This window comes from Theobroma cacao, chromosome 5 (genome assembly GCF_000208745.1).
Source record: "Theobroma cacao cultivar B97-61/B2 chromosome 5, Criollo_cocoa_genome_V2, whole genome shotgun sequence".
NCBI classification, from domain to species: domain Eukaryota; kingdom Viridiplantae; phylum Streptophyta; class Magnoliopsida; order Malvales; family Malvaceae; genus Theobroma; species Theobroma cacao.
Window position 1 is genome coordinate 21175387 of NC_030854.1, and position 12492 is coordinate 21187878.

Sequence of the window (12492 nt, forward strand, 5' to 3'; positions counted from 1 at the left end):
CTTGGGTCTACTTCCTGGCTCATAAAAATGATGCATTACCTACATTTGCAAATCATTGTAAGAAGGTTCAGAATGAAAAAGGACTTGTCATTGTTTATATTCGTAGTAATTATGGAGGTGAGTTTTGTAACGACCCTTTCCTTAGTCGCTACCGGCGTTCGAGACTTTCGAGAAATTTTTGCTAAGTCCCGAACAAGCCTTATTCAAGACTTCCGCTAGATTCATTAAATACATATAATTAAGAGCGTAAGCAATTATTAATAATTAAATTACTATCTACTCCATTCAAAATAATAACTATTCACGTTTATAAGTTAACAACATTTTTCAACATCTAGCAAATTTTGTTCTGACACAACCCTAAACAGCGGAGCGACTCGAAGCGGGGTTAGGAGATGCCTTTACCTACTCTGCGATAGTCCGTATACACCGATGGTTACACGTTAGACTGATCTCTATATGCAAAAAGGGAAAATAAGAGGGGTGTGAGTCTCATAGACTTAGTGATCATCATCGACCCCGTGAGCAGGTGAAGAGGGGAAACAAACATAAAGGTGGAATGTTTGTAAACTCAAGAGTAAGCGTAGAAAATACATTCCATAAAACTGAGAGGTTTTGTTTTTATACCTTGCAATTTTCAAAAATAATAATTCTCAAGTAAACATGTATGAAAACACTTGTATTTAGGATGCTAGAAAATCTTTCAACCCTGACATCCAGTCAACATTAAATTCAATGACAAATGAAAAATAAAAATTCATAAATATAAAAAGGTGAATTATTTGATCACCAATGAATAGGCAAATTTCACCTGCCATTAAATAAAAATTTTCAAATGTTAATGCCATGCATAGTAAAATAAAAATCCACAAGGAAGCATCATCTTCGGATAGGATTAATATAGCCCTTAGGCTTACTTTTTCGACATCATCACCTACTCGTGGGAATTACCCACGCCACCAAATGAATCGGGGCTTCAGGTCTCCCTTTTTACCTACTCGTGGGAACTCTCCACACCACCATACATAAATCGGGGCTTTAGGTCCCCCTTTTATCTACTTGTGGGAACTATTCACAACACCATACATAAATCAGGGCTTCAGGTCCCCTTTTACCTACTCGTGGGAACTACCTATGCCACCATACATAAATCGGCGCTTCAGGTCCCCCTTTACCTACTCGTGGGAACTACCCACGTCACCATATATAAATCGAGGCTTCAAGTCCCCTTTTTTAAATCAAATATCAATAATCGACAATTATAACTTTGTGCACAAAGACCACACTTGACCTGGTGTAGTAACAGGTCCTATCTAGCATATCTTAATCACATTCAAATGAAAATCATTGTCCTTTTAATGCATTTGCAAAACATAATAGTTTGTAAACAATATAATCACAAATTAATGTTGTGTATATTTTATCATCAAATTCCATGAGTCAATATAAAAAGCCATTGGCCTAAATATCACACAAACTTGCAAGGTATGATTTTGAAGTGAAAAGCCAATCAAAAGTTTGTTTCCCCGTATTTAATAGCATGTAGATATATATAAAAAAACAGATTTAAAATCCTTGTCACAAACACAAACAACCTAAGGTTTTCTACCAACTCATGCTATCCACAATTTCGTCAACTATGAAGTGTAACATATATAATATGTTATAGGAATATAGTTTTAAAATTTAGCACCCACTCACGTCACAATAGCGGGACGCTACTTCACTATTAGTTCGTGTATGTATCTAGCTATTCTTTTTTTTTTCTTTCTTCCCTCCATTTCTTCTTCTCTGCCGTTCTTCCTTCTTTCCTTTTTTTTTTCTTTCTTCTTTCTTCCCTTTCTTTCTTCTCCTCTGTAGTTGCTCTTTCTCTCCTTCTTTTGCTTTTTCTTTCTTCTTTCTTCTCTCTCCTTCTTCTCCTCTGCCACTACTCCTTTTTTTTTCTTTTTCTTCTTTCTTCCCTCTCCTTCTTCTCCTCGTCGCCATGCTCCCTTTCCATTTCTTCTTCTCTTTCTCTTTTTTTTTTCTTCTTCCTGAGACGCCGTTCCCCCTCTCTCCTTTCTCTCCCTCGGGTCCGCCACTTTCTTCCTTCTCTTTCTTTCTTGTCTTTTCTCCTTTTTTGGCAACTTGACTTTTCTTCTTCTCTCTTTTTTCTTCTTTATCTTTTTTTTTTAACAGGCCCCCCCTTTTCTTCTTTTTTTTTTCTTTTTTCTTTTCTCTCCTATTTTGTGTTTTTCCTTTCCTTTTTTCTCCACCTGTTGACCCTTACCTACTTCTTTAAATGAGAGGGGTGTTACAAGTTTGAAAGAGATGATTTTGAAAATTTTTGTAATGAAAAGGGATTAGATCACAACTTTTCTGCACCTAGAACACCTTAACAAAATGGGGTTGTAGAAAGGAATAATCGAACTTTAAGAGAAATGGCTAGAACCATGCTTTGTGAAAACAATCTACCAAAGTACTTTTGGGCATAAGCTATCAACACAGTAGCCTACATTCTTAATAGAGTTTCTATAAGGGCCATGATTTCTAAAACCCCCTATGAATTGTACAAAGGTAGAAAACCAAACATATCTCATTTTAGAAGTTTTGGCTATAAATCCTTTGTATTAAACAATGGAAAACATTCTCTTGGAAAGTTTGATGCTGAGAGTGATGAGGAAATATTTTTAGGATATGCATTAAACTCAAAGGCTTATAGAGTTTTTAACAAAAGAACCTTAACAGTTGAAGAGTCTATCCATGTAGTTTTTGATTAATCTAATGCCTTGCAAAAGGAAGTTCTTGCTGATGAAAATGATGTAGAGGACTTTGAAAGACAAATGGAAGAAATGAGTCTAGAAAACAAGAAAAATAGTGAAGAAAACTCCCTCGGAAGAGAAGCAGAACCTCCATCCTTAGAAACTCTGTAAAAGATTAAAAGTCAACACAATGATCTTCCAAAGAGCTGGAAGTATATCAAAGATCATCCACAAGAGTAGATCATTGGTGATATTTCACAAAAAGTCAAAACCAGAAGAGGAATTAGAGAAACATGTGAATTCACAACTTTTATCTCACAAATCGAGCTTAAAATTTTTGAAGAGGCAGAAAAAGAAGTAAGCTGGATATTGGCCATGCAAGAAGAACTTGAACAATTTGAAAGAAACCGTGTATGGACATTGGTTTCTAGGCCATTCAATCACCCAATTGTTGGCACAAAGTGGGGTTCAGAAATAAGGTAGATGAGCAAGGTAATGTTATTAGAAACAAAGCTAGGTTAGTGGCTCAAGGATATAACCAAGAATAAGGCATTGACTATGATGAAACATTTGCTCCTATTGCTAGAATAGAAGCCATAAGATTATTGCTTGCATTTGCATGTTTCATGAACTTCAAATTATTTCAAATGGATGTGAAAAGTGCATTTTTAAATGGTCTTATTCAAGAAGAAGTCTATGTCAAACAACCCCCTGGATTTGAGGACTTTGAAAAACCTAATTATGTTTTCAACATACATAAGGCCTTATATGGATTAAAACAAGCTCCTAGAGCTTGGTATGAAAGGCTTTCAAAGTTCTTAGTTGAAAAAGGGTATATTAGAGGAAGCATTGATACAACACTATTAATTAAGAAATACTTGAATGATTTAATTGTTGTTCAAATTTATGTGGATGATATTGTATTTGGTGCTATTAATGAGTTTTTGTGCAAGAACTTTGCTGAAGAAATGCAAGATGAGTTCGAAATGAGCATGATGGGTGAACTGAAATTCTTTCTTGGCCTTCAAATCAAACAATGCGAGGATGGTATCTTTATCAATCAAGAAAGATATATTCAGGACATGCTGAAAAAGTTTGATGTAATGAAGCTGAAGCCAATCAGCACTCCAATGAGTCCTTCTACCAGGCTTGATAAAGATGAAAAAGAAAAGAGTGTTGATTAAAAGCTTTATGGAGGTATGATTGGATCTTTTCTTTACTTAACTACTAGCAGGCCTGATATTCAATTTAGTGTATGCTTGTGTGCATGGTTTCAATCACAACCTAAAGAGTCACACTTAACTGCAGTAAAAAGAATCTTTAGGTACATATTGGACACATAAAGTCTAGGATTATGGTATCCAAGAGGATCATCTTTTGATTTTATTGGATATTCTGATGCTGACTTTGCAAGAAGTAAAACAAATAGAAAAAGTACTAGTAGCACTTGTCAGCTTATAGGAAATATGCTTGTATCTTGGTTAAGTAAGAAACAAAACTTGGTTGCACTTTCAACAGCAAAAGATGAATACATCTCCTTAGGTAGCTGCTGTGCTCAGATTTTATGGATTAAACAACAGTTAAAAGACTTTGGAGTAACCATGCATAATGTACCAATATTCTGTGATAACATAAGTGCCATAAACATCTCAAAAATCTGGTTCAGCACTCTAAGACCAAACATATTGAAATTAGACATCAGTTTATTAGAGACCATGTGATTAAAAGAGACATTAAGATTGAGTTTGTTAACACTTTGCAACAATTAGCTGATATATTCACCAAGCCCCTAAATAAGGAAAGATTATGTGAAATTAGGAGAAATCTAGGAATGGTTAATGTACATGAGCTTTAGGAAAATTTATGAGCTTTCTCATTCATAAGACAGTAGGTACTTAGTTGATTAAGAGAATCACTTAACCAACTAAGAGCATTCTATTTCTTTTTGTTAATAGACTTAGTCGAATAAGAGCGAAACTTAGTTAAGAAATTGAAATAAAAATGATAAAATTTAAGGAAAAACTGCTAAACTAAAAATAAAAAGAGAGGTAAATTTTTGAATTTTGAAAATAGGGGCAACTGATAGCATTTAAAAGGAGAAGTTTGACGATTTTTAAAGAAGAAAAACCACTCTTAACTTTTCACCCTCTCCCTTTATTCTCTAACATCAAAACCCACACTTCTCAAAATCAAAACCCTCTTCTTCTCAAACTCTCAAAACCTTAAGTTTGAAACTGCTCAAAATCAATGGCCAAATCCATATTACCTAGTAATGTTTTGGAAAAGAAGAAAGGAAAACGACCCATGTAGGAGAGTCCACCATCCAAAATTCAAAAGAAGAGGAAGAAGGATGAGTCAACTTCAGTGACAGAGAAAATTAGGAAGAAACAGAGAAAAAAAGAACAAAAATCAGAAAAAAAAAGAAGGAAAAAAAATCCCTGAAAAGGTAATCTTCCATCCACCAAATTTAGAAATAAAATCCATGAGGATAGATTTAGGACGATAGAGAATGCACCCATTTCATGTGGGAAATATATTGACTGGGACAGCTTTAATGAGGTTCTAGAAATTAAAGAGGGTTTATCAGATTATTTTGAAGAGATAAAATTGAAGAAATTGAGCATTTTTAAGAACAGAACCTATAATGCTGGCCTTGTGAAGGAATTCTATACTAGCATTGCACTAGATGAAAAGGAACTTGAAGAACCTGAGAATTTTGTTAATGATGGTCTGAACGTGTTCCTAAATGGAAAGGAGTTTGTGGTCACTACCACAGATTTGGGAAGTCTGCTCAAAGTTGAGTGTGAAAAGGGAGAATGTGAAATCCCTGAAGATTATGATCCTGTTGGCTCCATTAGTTTTTGATGATAATAAAACATTTTCATTTATTTGTGTCTAATACCTTTACTTGAGTGTGTAGGAAATTAATAAATGAAATTAATTTCTTAACTCTTCAAAGAGTATCTTTGAAAGAAAAAGAGGAATAAAATCAACAAGATGTAACTAAATAACAAGGAGGAAGCTTGCTGGTTAAACAAGGAAGAACATTGGTTGACCAAAAATTCAAATTGGAGCAATGGCAGGCTAAAGAGTTTGAGAAATAAAACCAACTTAGTCAACCAAGTCAATCGACTAAGTGCTTTCTGCCAAAATTTGCAAACTAGAAACAGAATCAACTTAGTCAACCAAGTTAGTCGACTAAGAGCTCTCTGTCTGCAATTTGAACCAGAGCACTACAAGACAGATTAACGGCTAGAACTCATCCTCAACTGTTTCCAACGACCATAAACTGTCAAACTACCATCAGAGTTTCATCTCCAAGTATAAAAGGGTCTTCCAACAATGAGAAACAAGTTTTTTGAAGCCTTGAATGAGATTTAAGCTTTACAATGAAGAAAAACCAAAAAAGCTTCACTGCACTTGTCTGCATTTGAACGCCTACTCTTTGTCATTATATTTAGCACTCAATCTTGTACCAATCAGATCAACTTGTGATCATAGGTACTTTCTTTAACTTCTCTTCTTGTATACTTAGAGTGAGGGAGTCACTCTAAGGGGTTGTTCAAGCTTGGGAAAACTTGAATGTTATAGGTTGTGGTTGAGCCTTGCAAAACCACTTTGGGTTTTAGTTGAGCCCGTAAAAACTAGTGTAAAGATTTTGGCTGAGCTTGTGAAAAGCCATTGTAAAAGCTTCGTGAAAGCTTGTTAATTTCACCGGATTCTTAGTGAATCGTTGAAAAAATCCTTGGTTGGATAATCAAGGTAGTGGATGTAGGTCTTGGACCAAACCACTCTAAATTGTTGTGCATCTTATACTCTGTTTTTACTTTCTTAAGTTCTAGAAATTAGTTCCATATCTTGTCAAGAGCCAAACTGTGCTATTCACCCCCCCTCTAGCACATTTTAATGAGACCAACAATTGGTATTAGAGCTAGTTCCCTGTTTTTAAGGCTTAACATCCTTTGAGAAGATCCAAATGGCTCAATAGAAAATCGTAGTTGCTAAGGGACAATCAACAAACAGACCACCTCTGTATGATGGCTCTAATTACCCTTATTGGAGCACTAGAATGTCAATCTATATTAGAGCCATAAATTATGAAATGTGGGACGTCATAACTGATGGACCCTTTATGCCCTCAACCGTGAATGTAGTAACAAATGAGTTGATGCCCAAGCCAAGGTATGAATGGACTGAGGCTAAAACTAAGAAAGTTCAAATAAACTTTAAGGCCATCAACACATTACATTGTGCCTTGACTCCCACTGAATTTAACAAAGTCTCAAGCTGTACAACAGCTAAACAAGTGTGGAAAAAACTTAGAATAATCCATGAAGGGACTTCTCAAGTAAAAGAGTCCAAAATTGCTCTCTTAACACATAGTTATGAAATGTTCAAAATGGAGCCTGGTGAAGACATCACCAGCATGTTTGATAGGTTTACAAACATTAGGCAAGCCTATCCCTGAACATGAATTAGTTAAGAGACTGCTTAAATGTCTACCAAAATCCTGAAAACCAAAAGTGACTACCATTAGAGAGGCTAAAGATCTGAACATCATCACTCTTGATGAGATATGTGGTTCTCTTCTCACTCATGAGCTGGAGCTTAAGGAAGAAGAAGAAAAAGACCAAAGGGAAGCAAAGGAAAAGAAAAAACACATTGCAGTTAAAGCCAACATTCTTGAAGAAAAGCTGGAAGAGCTTGTCTGTGCTAATGATAAAGATTTAGCTCTAGTTGTAAGAAAATTCAGAAAACTAATGAGCAGAAGAAATCGAAGGCTAACTAGAAGAGGTTTAAGGAAAGACTAAGGTCCTTCATGAAAAATAAGGAACAAAAATGACTCCAATAAAAAGGAGGAGATGATCTGCTACGAATACAAGAAACCTGGTCACTTCAAGTCTGAATGTCCATTGCTGAAAGATGAAACCCCCAAGAAAAGTAAGAGATCCAAAAAAGCAATGGTGGCTACTACATGGTCAGACAGCGACACATCAAGCTTTGAAACTGATGATGAAAAATCTGAGGAAGGAGCAAACATCTGTTTAATGGCACAAGAGGATGAAACAGAGGTACTCTCATCCCTCTGCATTAATTCTTATGATGATTTACAAGATGAATATGAATGCCTTTAAGATGAATTTGAAAAAAATTTTTCAAAATACAAATCATTGAAAAAAAAGGCTGCATTACTTGAAAATAATTTGGAACAAATCAAACAAGACTTCACTTTTGTTTTTGAGCAAAGAAATATTTTGCAAATTGAGTTAGAACACTCAAAGACAGACTTTGAGTTTTTAAAACAAGAGCTGGAAAACAAGTCTGAAGCCTTGCAAATAACTCTTGTTGAAAACACATCTCTTAAATGTTGAAAAAATGAATCTTCAAAAAGAGATGCATACCACAATAAATGTTCAGCTAAAGCATTACCTAGATGTTATAATTGTGGTAAACACGGTCATTTGTCATATGACTATTTTAAGAAAAGAAAAGTGTAAAAAGTTAAGAAAATTTGGGTTCTTAAGGGATCCTTGCTACAACTAACACTTAAGGACCCATCAAAGTATGGGTACCTATAAAGAAAAACTGAAATTATGTTTTGTAGGTTGAGTTGGACTTAAAAGAGACATGTTTAAGAGCTCAACTCAAGAAAAAACAACCTTGGTACTTGGATAGTGGCTGTTCATGGCACATGACAAGACATGAAATACTATTTGCTCAGTTGGATAAGAGAAATGGAGGAATCGTATCCTTTGGAGATGATTCAAAAGGCAGAATCCATGGTATAGGTACGGTTGGTAAGAGTTCCCAAACTCAAATTAGTCATGTGTTGCTAGTTAAAGGCTTAAAGCATAATCTACTAAGTATTAGTCAATTATGTGATAAAGGATTTAAAATATGTTTTGATACAACTAAGTGTGAAGTGATTGATATGAGTACAAATAAAATCTCATTTATAGGAAAAAGGTTGAAGAACATGTATGTAATTTTTCTTGAAGACCTTGATGTGAATAGTGAAGTATGTCTTGTTGCAAATGCTGTGAATGATAGCTGGTTATGGCATAGGAGATTAGGACATGTGAGCATGCATACTATGTCTAAATTAATAAAGAAAAATCTTGTTGCTGGACTGTCAGAATTGAAATTTGAAAAAGATAAGATATGTGATGCTTGCCAATTAGGAAAACAAGTTAGAACATCCTTTAAGACCAAGAAAATAGTGTCAACATCTACACCTCTTGAATTGTTGCACATTGATCTATTTGGTCCAATAAGCACAATTAGCTTATGAGGCAAATCTTATGGCCTTGTAATAGTTGATGACTACTCTAGATATACTTGGGTATACTTCCTTGCTCATAAAAATGATGCTCTACAAGCATTCTTAAGTTATTGTAAGAAAGTAGAAAATGAAAAAGGACTAGCCATAGTTAGCATAAGGAGTGATCATGGAAGAGAATTTGAGAATGACGAGTTTGAAAAATTTTGCAATGAAAAGGGGTTGGATCATAATTTTTCTGCACCTAGAACACCCCATCAAAATGGAGTTGTAGAGAGGAAAAATAGACCATTAAAAGAAATGGCTAGGACCATGTTATGTGAGAACAACCTACCTAAATAACTTTGGGCTGAGGCAGTAAATACAGTATCTTATATCCTTAATAGAGTCTCAATAAGACCCTTGATTTCAAAGACTCCATATGAACTTTACAAAGGTAGGAAACCAAATATTTCTCACCTTAGGAGTTTTCGCTGTAAATGCTTTGTATTGAACTATGGAAAACAGCCCCTAGGGAAGTTTAATGCAAAGAATGATGAAGTAATATTTTTAGGATATGCATTAAACTCAAAGGCCAATAGAGTTTTTAACAAAAGGACCCTAACCGTTGAAGAATCAGTCCATGTAGTTTTTGATGAGTCAAATGCATTACAAAAAGAAGTTCATGATGATGATGATGATATAAAAATCCTAGAAAAACAAATGGAGGAAATGAGCTTAGAGAACAATAAAAATAATGAAGAAAGCTCATCTAAAAGAGCAAATGAAACTCCATTTCTAGGAATTTGCAAAGAGCAAAAATCAGCATGATGATCTACCAAAGAGTTGGAGATTTGTAAGAGATCACCCACAAGATCAAATAATAGGTGACATTTCACAAGGAGTTAGAACTAGAAAAGCAACTAGAGAAACTTGTGAGTTTTCAGCTTTTATATCTCAAATTGAACCTAAAAACTTTGAAGAAGCTGAAAAGGAGGAAAGTTGGATAATGGCCATGCAAGAAGAATTTGATCAATTCACTAGGAATCATGTATGGTCATTAGTACCTAGACCTTCAAATCATCCTATTGTTGGTACTAAATGGGTATTTAGAAATAAAGTAGATGAGCAAGGAAATGTAGTTAGAAACAAAGTTAGGTTGGTAGCAAAAGGATACAACCAAGAAGAAGGAATAGATTATGATGAAACCTTTGCTCCCGCAGCTAGGATTGAAGCCATAAGGTTGTTGCTAGCTTTTGCATACTTCATGAATTTTAAGTTGTACCAAATGGATGTAAAAAGTGCATTCTTAAATGGATTAATTCAAAAGGAAGTTTTTGTTGAACAACCACCTGGTTTTGAAGATTTTGAAAAATCTAATCATGTTTTTAAGCTTCACAAAGCATTGTATGGATTGAAACAAGCTCCTAGAGCTTGGTATGAGAGGCTTTCAAAATTTCTAGTTGAAAAAGGATATGATAAAGGTAGTGTCACGACCTGGTACTCCCCTCGAGCTCGTGACAACAGTCGCGACGTCCCGATAAACATTCGTTACCCGAAGTGCGAACCGGAACCCCGTAAGGCTTTAGTACCATTTTTTTCATCTCCCCTATGAGTAATCATCGCCAAACCTTGTTTTAAAGAATTTTAAGCTTTTTCCCTTTCAAAATCATGGAAAAATAATTTTCGCCTCATAGGGGCGTTTTCATCATTATTCCTCAAAATTTTTCGAACCCGACTAAAGATGTAGTAGATGAGTGGAAAACACATATTTCATGATTTAAAATAAATTTGGGTGTCTAAAACATTTATTAAAATTGATATTGCAACGATTTGAATAAAATAAAAATATTCAATAAAATATTCTAATTTCTTGTAAAACAATATTTATAGAGTCATCGGTAAATAATTTTTGTAATGTAAAAGCTAAATAAATTCTTACGTACTATAATACAGATAACCGGGATATGAAATTTACTTTACATTGACTTGTGGGCCCATAAGGAACAAAAGGGCACAAAGGCAGTAAACTTACAGTTTTTGGAGTAGTAAAGCAGACTATAATCCTTGACGATATCTGCTATCCACAGGCTACCTCGGGCCTGAAATGGTTGAAAATGAGGGTGGTGAGATTATAAAATCCCAGTGAGTAAACAAATACCATCTAAACCATCTAAAGTTGAGTAAATGGAGACAAATAAAACAGTTTAACATACTGAAATTCATCACCTTTCAACTTGTTTTGACTAAATAAAATCAATTCATATAAATCGAGCAATTAACATGGCTTATGAATTTCTTAAAACTTTAGCTCGTGCCAAAATCATCATCATACTCAGTCATCAGGGATACCTTGGCCACGGGCTATCCCAAACTGAGTCCGCCAAGGCTATTAAAAGTTATGTACTCATAAATCATGTTTTTTTTATTTTGAAAATATAGCCATTCCTTGGCGTTGGCTGAGTTCGCCCTCACGTGGTGGTTTGGCGTGAAGTGAACTCTAAAAGTTATACCTTAGGAGTTACCCTACTCGCCTCTCTAACCGAGGTAAGAATATGACCAGGTTCCATGCCCCTCTAATAGGCTAGTCCACAAAATTAGCCCACTGCTGCAAGCTAAACCCACCATACAATAAAATTTGCAACAGCATGACATGGCAATTTTATCATTATCCAACCTATCAAGGCAAACAACATTTCATACATTTCAACACAAATACCAATTCAGCCATTCATGCCAATATTGTCATAAGCCAATCAATTAGAACCATAAATTCACAATACATCAAATGGTCTCCAACTACTCAATTTTCAAAGCCATTATTCAATTTTAAAACAATTTTATGAAATCATTTCATTAAATCACATTTGGTTTATAAAATCGAAAAATTAATCATTTAATTCATTTTCCATGAAATTCACAAAATCAGATAAAAATCACTTTAGATAATTAAGACGATAGTAAGGTTACTCACAGTACTAGGAGTTCGATATACTCTTATTCTCGGTCTTTGAGCATAATCTCTTTACCCTTGTTAGAGGGCTCACCACCTATACATCATACTTGACACGAATTTTAATAAATTGTGTCAATTTATCATAAACTATTTCAAGCTCTATAAATCTATATGAATGCACGAAATGTGATGCAAAATGTTTGAATAGCCGTTTAAATACGGTATTCGACCTAATTCACACTATTCTCGATATAATTGGCTAAAACCTCCAAATCGATTTCTTTCACTTTCTACACTCCAATTATACTTAAAATACCTCAATGACTGTGAATATGATTCAATTTATCAGTTCGAACCATAAATCGCACATGTTTATACATTAGGTAAAAATTCAAATTTTCATTTCCCATTAAATTTCTAGCCTCACCAATCATTAAATACCACCAAAATATCATGAAATATCATCAATTTCAGCCTCAATATCCTCCCTAGAAAATTCGGCCTCTTGTGGGTTTGTGAAGAACAAAGTGATTCCT

At 34.6% G+C, this 12492-nt stretch overlaps 1 long non-coding RNA gene across 1 annotated transcript; it reads right to left on the reverse strand.

Moving 5' to 3' along the window:
- Positions 11052-12011, reverse strand: LOC108662186. Its single transcript, XR_001927988.1, has 2 exons — positions 11975-12011; positions 11052-11102 (listed from the first exon to the last, which is right to left on the reverse strand). It is a non-coding gene; the product is annotated as an uncharacterized LOC108662186 (long non-coding RNA).